At 31.1% G+C, this 7,123-nt stretch overlaps 1 long non-coding RNA gene across 1 annotated transcript; it reads right to left on the bottom strand.

Annotated features, from left to right (window-relative positions):
• Nucleotides 1–2,065: 2,065 nt before the first annotated feature.
• LOC121221183 (uncharacterized) lies at nucleotides 2,066–6,911 on the bottom strand. The gene is made up of 2 exons (XR_005918707.1): nucleotides 6,278–6,911; nucleotides 2,066–2,305 (listed from the first exon to the last, which is right to left on the bottom strand). It is a non-coding gene; the product is annotated as an uncharacterized lncRNA (long non-coding RNA).
• Nucleotides 6,912–7,123: the final 212 nt, after the last annotated feature.

Raw genomic sequence — 7,123 nt, 5'->3', positions numbered from 1 at the left:
CACGTCAGAATGTCACTCTCTAATTTGGTCTTGTTGCGATGTGGTATGTTGGTTGTCTCAATGTGCATTCTATTTTGATGAATTCTTTTATGCTTGATATGAAATGAAGCGGAGAAAGTGGAAGAATGATTGAATTCAAGTTGTTTAACTCAAGTAAGAAAGATTTGGATCTAATCTGAAAAGAATAAATAAATTAATTTAGTAATAAAGAAGTTAAAAATAGTAAAAGAAGAAGTTTGAGAACAAATAACAAAGAACAAATAAAAATAATATAAATAAATAGACAAAATTTAAAAGTAGAAGATTGATTGAATAAACCGATGGCTATGATAGATAGAATGATAAATGTCAAATTGTTACCTTTGAAATATAAGTCTCAACAAACTCAATAATGACTCTAATCAACCCTCCAAGAAATAATCCTTGGCTAATTGAAGGGTGAAGAATGAATTCCCACAACTCCTTGAAGAAAATCAAGAAGAAAACTACTTCTAAAAATCACAAGAAAGAAATCTTGTTTAATGAAACAAACTCCTAGAGTTGAAAAGTTTATTAATAGAAAACAATTGTTTCCTTAATAAACAATGAAGAAGCCTTTGTATAGGCTAGCTAAGTACATCCAAATAAAATTGTATAGTATACTAAAAATCTAATTAATCTAAACAAGAAGTAGTTTTAAACGAAACTTTTTTGTTAACATAAAACTCCTAAATAACTTAAAATACTTAATAATTATAAAAAATAGTAATAAAATAATAATAAGAGATGATAAATACAATATTGGGATCATATATAATAAAAAATTAGCCTAAAACCCGAACCCAATATGATTTAAACTCGAATTAAAAATCTAAAACTCATAATTGTCGTTATAATCTCATCCAAAAATTCTGCTCACGTAGTCTTCACTAAAACGGTCATAAGTTGATCTCCCAAACTCGAAAGTGAGTGATTCAAAGTGTGTTTCAAAGCTAAGAGATATATATTTGAACACCATGAAGACATCTTAACCAATAAATTCCTAGATCCCATCCAAAAAGTTGTCTCAAGTATAATGATTTCCCAAACTTGAAAATTGATAGCTTCAGTGAATGAAATTTAATAAATTTCACCCCATCCGTACATGTATCATTCCCCTTTCCTCGAAAAGAATCGTCCTCAAATCTTCTCTTTGGTTTAATATGAAATAATCTTTATCATAGGTAGAATGATTTAATAGAGCTCATCACAAAGGATCAACAATTTCTTGAAAGAATGAAACAAATCTACTAGACAAATTCAAGTTAAGGTTAGTGAAAACATTATTATTTCTCCCTTTCAGATAGGTTCCCTTTTTCTTTATATTCTCTTTTTCAATGTGAATTAAACTCTCTAATTTTACCTCATAGAAATTTTCACTTACCAAAAGTGAACCATCAAGTAGACTTTTATCACTCAATGCCTCTTTTCTCTCTGTCTTTTCAATTTTTTCTTTCCCTTTAACCATATCATAGAATTTCATCATTTTCAATTGGTCCTTATAGACATCTTTGGGCTCCAAAAGGGCTAAAGTGTATTTTTTTTCCTTTAAACACAAGGGAGTAATGGTTCAATTTGCCATGGTGTATCGCATCATGATTATATTGCTATGGTCTTCCAAGAAGCAAATGGACGACATGCATGGGAACTACATCACACCAAATCTTGTTAGAATAATTCCCAATTTTTACTGCAATTATTGATTGTTTAACTACCTTAACTTTCAAACTTTCGTCAATCCATTGTAAGTGATATGACTTAGGATGATTTTGACAAGGTAAATATAAAATATCCACTAAAAAACTACTCACCACATTGGCACAACAACCACTATCAACAATAAAAGAACAAAACTTTCCTTGAATCAAGCACCTCGAGTGGAAGATGTTAGTCCTTTGCGCTTCGTAGGAGACTCAAGACAATGAGACTCAAGCAAATGGTCCCCATCAGTAGGAGATTCCAAAACCTCTTCCATACTATGTCTGCGTATCATTATTAGAGGTTTAAATAAAAAAAATACTAAAAAACAAGAAAAAAGAAAAGTTGATTAAAGAAAATTAAACTTCACTGTTATACACTCGCAATAAAAAAATTCTAAAAGACAAAGAAAATAAATTAAGATTTTCTCACTTGTAACTTTTAAAGAATAATCAAACTCAATAATATTAAAAAACATGTGGGATCACTCTCAAACACAGTTGACCTAAGGCTTTAAGAGGCCAAAGAAAAAATCATCTCCAAAGGAAGTAAGTTGCGTAGAGAAAAGGAGAGACAACTCTTTTCGTACCTATTATTACAAGAAATGAAAATGTGTTAGAATGTGCAGTAGAATAAAAAAAAAGAAGCTAAAAGAAAATAAAACCTAATGCTAGAATCAAAGAAAATAAATTATCCAACCGAAAACCCGAAACAATGGAAAACAACTTGAATTTTTTTCATTCGAGGTGTTCTCAATTTCTATAAATCACGGAATTTAAACTAGAGTATCCTCAAATAATGTAGATCAGATCTGGAAAATTTCGGCACAAAATTCAACCCACAGAATATTTTTTATTTTTCTTTTTTGATCATATTTTCTTTTTTCTTTTTCTATATTTTTATCACTTTTTTGTGGGAAATATTTTTTATACTCTCAAATAGAGAAAATAAATAGTATATACAATTTTAGATCGTTTAAAAAATGTTTACCAACTAAAAAATATTTTTTCCCAAAATTTTTTTGGATAAAACAGGAAAAAATTATTTTGAGATTGTTCGTTGGAACTTAGTTTATAAGAACATAAAGAACACCTAAAACGCCCGGCTTTGATACCGAATGATAAGGAATTGTGGCAGAAGCGGATTAGGATAGAATTCAAGTTGTTCGACTCGAAAAAGAAATATTTGGATTTGATCTGAAAAGAAGAAATAAATTAATTTAGTAGTAAAGAAGTCAAAAAAAGTAAAAAAAGAAATTTGAGAATAAAAAACAAATAAAAATGATAATATATAAATAAATAGATAAATTTTAAAAGTGGAAGATGAATTGAATAAACTGATGATTATGATGGATAGAAGGATAAATGTCCAATTGAACCCATTGAGATATACATCCCAATAAACTCAATTAATGACTCTAATCAATCCTCCAAGAAATAATCATTGTCAAATTGAAGGGTGAAGAATGAATTCCCAAATAAAACTCTAAAGTATACTAAAACTCTAAAGTGTACTAAAACTCTAATTAATCTAAACAAGAAATAGTTAACTTAAAATACTTAATAATTATAAAAAATTTATAATAAAAAATAATAAAATAATAAGAGCTAATAAATACAATATTGGGCTCATATATAATAAAAATTAAGCCTAAAACTTGAACCTAATATGATTTAAACTCGAATTAAAAATTCAAAACTCATAATTTTCGTTATAATCTTATCCAGAAATTCTGCTCACGCAGCCTTCACAAAAACGGTCATAACTTGAGATTCTAAACTCAAAATCGAGTGGTTCAAAGTGTGTTTCGAAGCTAAGAGATGGATCTTCAACCACCATGAAGATATCTTAACCAAGAAATTCCTGGATCCCATCCAAAAAGATGTCGCAATTCTAATGATTTCTTGAACTTGAAAATTGACAGCTTCGGTGAATGAAATTTAATAAATTTCATCCCATCTGTGAATGTATCAATGTTTCATTTTGTAACACCCTAAACAATGTCCATCTATCACATTTCAACTAATTTATCCAATATTCCATTCCCATCGAGTGGTTCAAAGTGTGTTTCGAAGCTAAGAGATGGATCTTCAACCACCATGAAGATATCTTAACCAAGAAATTCCTGGATCCCATCCAAAAAGATGTCGCAATTCTAATGATTTCTTGAACTTGAAAATTGACAGCTTCGGTGAATGAAATTTAATAAATTTCATCCCATCTGTGAATGTATTAATGTTTCATTTTGTAACACCCTAAACAATGTCCATCTATCACATTTCAACTAATTTATCCAATATTCTATTCCCACAAGCTTATTTTCAACCTTTAGTATTATATAATTTAATATATAATTCAATCAAAATTTATCAAGTATTTCCACAAAAAATTGTACACATACACATAATTTGTTTAAACCTAAGTACATGCCATAATATATTACCAAAAGATCAAAATCATACCTCTTCCATTCTTTGAGATGTGGCGTGATGAGATGAGATTGCATCCTCATTTTATTGTTGGAAAATGTGCCCATATTGTAGTAAACATGTAATTATTTTTCTTGTATTTTACCGGTTAATAAATAAATTTCACTATTATGTCTTTTATATTTCTGTCTTTCATGTTTTGCTTGCATAGCAAAATTATGCCAAATAAATATTAGCTCTTTGATTGTCTAAGTTCAAACTAATGATAAGTGGCACTGTAAGAATGTTAACGTTGCGAGAAAGACAACTTACTTCAGTAGATAATCTAAATGAGTCCGTAGTCCCGTAAAAGAATTAAAGTGAGCATTTGATTCAAATATTGAGAAGGATTATTATGTCATTTACAATTCAAATTGAGGAGATGACTAGTCTTGACTATCAAAGCAGTTGACTCCACTAGTAGAGACATAGATGTATTCATTGACAGAATTATATATTGGATTGGACCCAAGATGAATTAGTTCAGAATCTGTTTGTGAATTAATTCACTTGTGACATTCATGGTGTGATTTACCTAAATCTTGAGTTAGCCACTAACTATGCGTATGTAACTCATCTTCTTTGATATAAGTGGAGGCTTAGCCTTTAAAGATTATCAAGTCGATAGTCGGTATGTTGGCTACATGACTTTTTTATGACATGGCTTTACTAGAAACATTGAAATTTATAACTCAATTAAAGAGTTAACGGTATCCTCTCATTGGAATTGTATGGATTGATAAATATAAAACATAGTCACGGATTACTTATTTTCGAATGAGCAATTTATCACAATCATTTGTTGATAACGATCATATTACTCATTAAGAAGACACAATGATAGCAATGAGATAAAACATGATTATATTGAGTAAACAGATTTAACCCCAAAAAATCAAGGATACTATATGAGGGTAACACACACATGACAAGGTCATTAGACAAAACAATTGGACAGGGCAGTTGTGGCGAAAAACTATGTAATTTTATTTTTTCCTTTATTTTCTAGAAATATAACTATGGAAATTTTGGCTGGCAATTTTTTTTAGTTACCTATCTCTTTATATATCTATTTTATAATTATTTATAATATTTATATTATGTAATGTTATAATTGTGATATATATATGAGATGATCCATAGTTGATCGATTATAAAATAAGAAATGTGGTAATGAGAAAATACATGTGTTGTATTGTTCTATTCACTTCTTTAGGTTATTCGATTACTGTGAGAAGTGTGGTAATGAGAATGTGCATGTCTAGGATTGACTCTAGCTAAGAAAAACTTGGTTTTTAAGCGGTAAAATTTGATTCACCTCCCTTTCTTGGGACTCTACCTAGTGCACGGTTCAAATTCACTTCCTTAATTTTTTCCTTAAAAGAAAAACCGTAGAGAATCAAAATTGTTTGTTTTATGATTGATTGATTCTTGTAAATAAATGAATGTGAATATTATAAAATTTCCATAGCATGCCTTGCATATATTGGAAGCATGTCATATATATTAGGTAAGAATGCCATTAAGACTATTGTATGAACATTCTTGAATTATGAGTAAAAAAAACCTTCCATGTTAATTGAAATATTGAGTAAAAAAATTGTTTAGTAAAAAATAGATGCTCTCGAAGGAAACGGTGGTGGCCAATCGGACGTTGATCAGAACATCAAAAAGGCCAGATTTAAAGATAAATGAGAGGATGTTGAGATGGCAATAGATCTAACATCGAAAAATGAGGTGTCATGGAAAGACAAGCTATTGGGGAATGGAATCTCAAATCCTAAGACATCGTCCATATCTACTGTGAATGGTAATGAAGATGACCTTATTCTTTTGAAAGGAGATGTCAGAAAATCCACATTGAATGGTATTCCAACAATCGAGTTATCTGAAATGTTACAACAATTATTGGTTATGGATATGGCCACCACAATGGTGGTTAAACTCCTCGGACGGAACATAGGCTATGCTGCCTTATTTAATTTTATGTCTAGCCTATGGAAACCATCCTCACAGTTTCAGCTTATGGACGTTGAAAACAGATACTTCTTGGCCAAATTTAAAAATGCAAGAGATTACGAAAAGGTTCTTACCTAGGGACCATGGATGGTATTTAGTCAGTATCTTATAGTCCAACCTTGGACCTTGGACCTTGGACTTTAGACTTTAACCCACTTCAACCATTTCCAAATGTGGCGATAGCCTGGATTTGTCTCCCTGACTTGTCTGGTTTCTTTTATAAAAGGAAAATTTTAGAGGAAATAGGAGGACTAGTGGGTAAGGTTGCAAAGGTGGATTTTATGATTGATAAGGGTTCAAGTGGAAGATTTCCCAGAATGGCAGTTTACGTGTATCTCGATCAGCCTCTAGTGTTGCAAATTTTGATTAATGTTAAGACGCAGTGAGTGGAATTTGAATTACTACCTATAGTTTGTTTCTCATGCGGCCGGTATGGGCATTTGAAAGACACGTGCACGGGTTCCAATAAAGTCTTGAGAAATTCAGGCGAGAAAGAAGTGTCATCAGAGAAGAGACCAATAGGTGAGAATACGGTGGAAGAAATGGAGGCTTTTAGGCCGTGGATGTTGGTTGAGTGGAAGAAACAACATAATCCAAGGGATAGCAGCAATCAAAGTCCAAAAAATCAGGGGGGATTCATTTGGTTCTAGATTTATGGCTTTATCAAACAATGAAGGCGAAGGAGCTGTGACCGATTCGAACAAGGAAGGAAAGTTGTCAGTGTCATTTCAAAAAGGGTATTTTTCGAGAGTATTGCACTGGGTAGGGTTAAGGATAAGTTAAAAGTTAGTGGGTTGAACAAAGGAAGTTTAAGTAAAATGGATCACTTGGTGAATGTTGGGCCCAAAAAAGAAGAAGAATTGGGTGTTGAGGCCAATGGTTTAAGCGGGACTTTTAAGGAGGAGGAAGCTCATCCAGTT

Source organism: Gossypium hirsutum, chromosome D09, assembly GCF_007990345.1.
Source record: "Gossypium hirsutum isolate 1008001.06 chromosome D09, Gossypium_hirsutum_v2.1, whole genome shotgun sequence".
Classification (NCBI taxonomy): domain Eukaryota; kingdom Viridiplantae; phylum Streptophyta; class Magnoliopsida; order Malvales; family Malvaceae; genus Gossypium; species Gossypium hirsutum.
The sequence above is the reverse complement of the archived record's forward strand: the minus strand, read 5'-3'. Positions and strand labels throughout refer to the sequence as shown.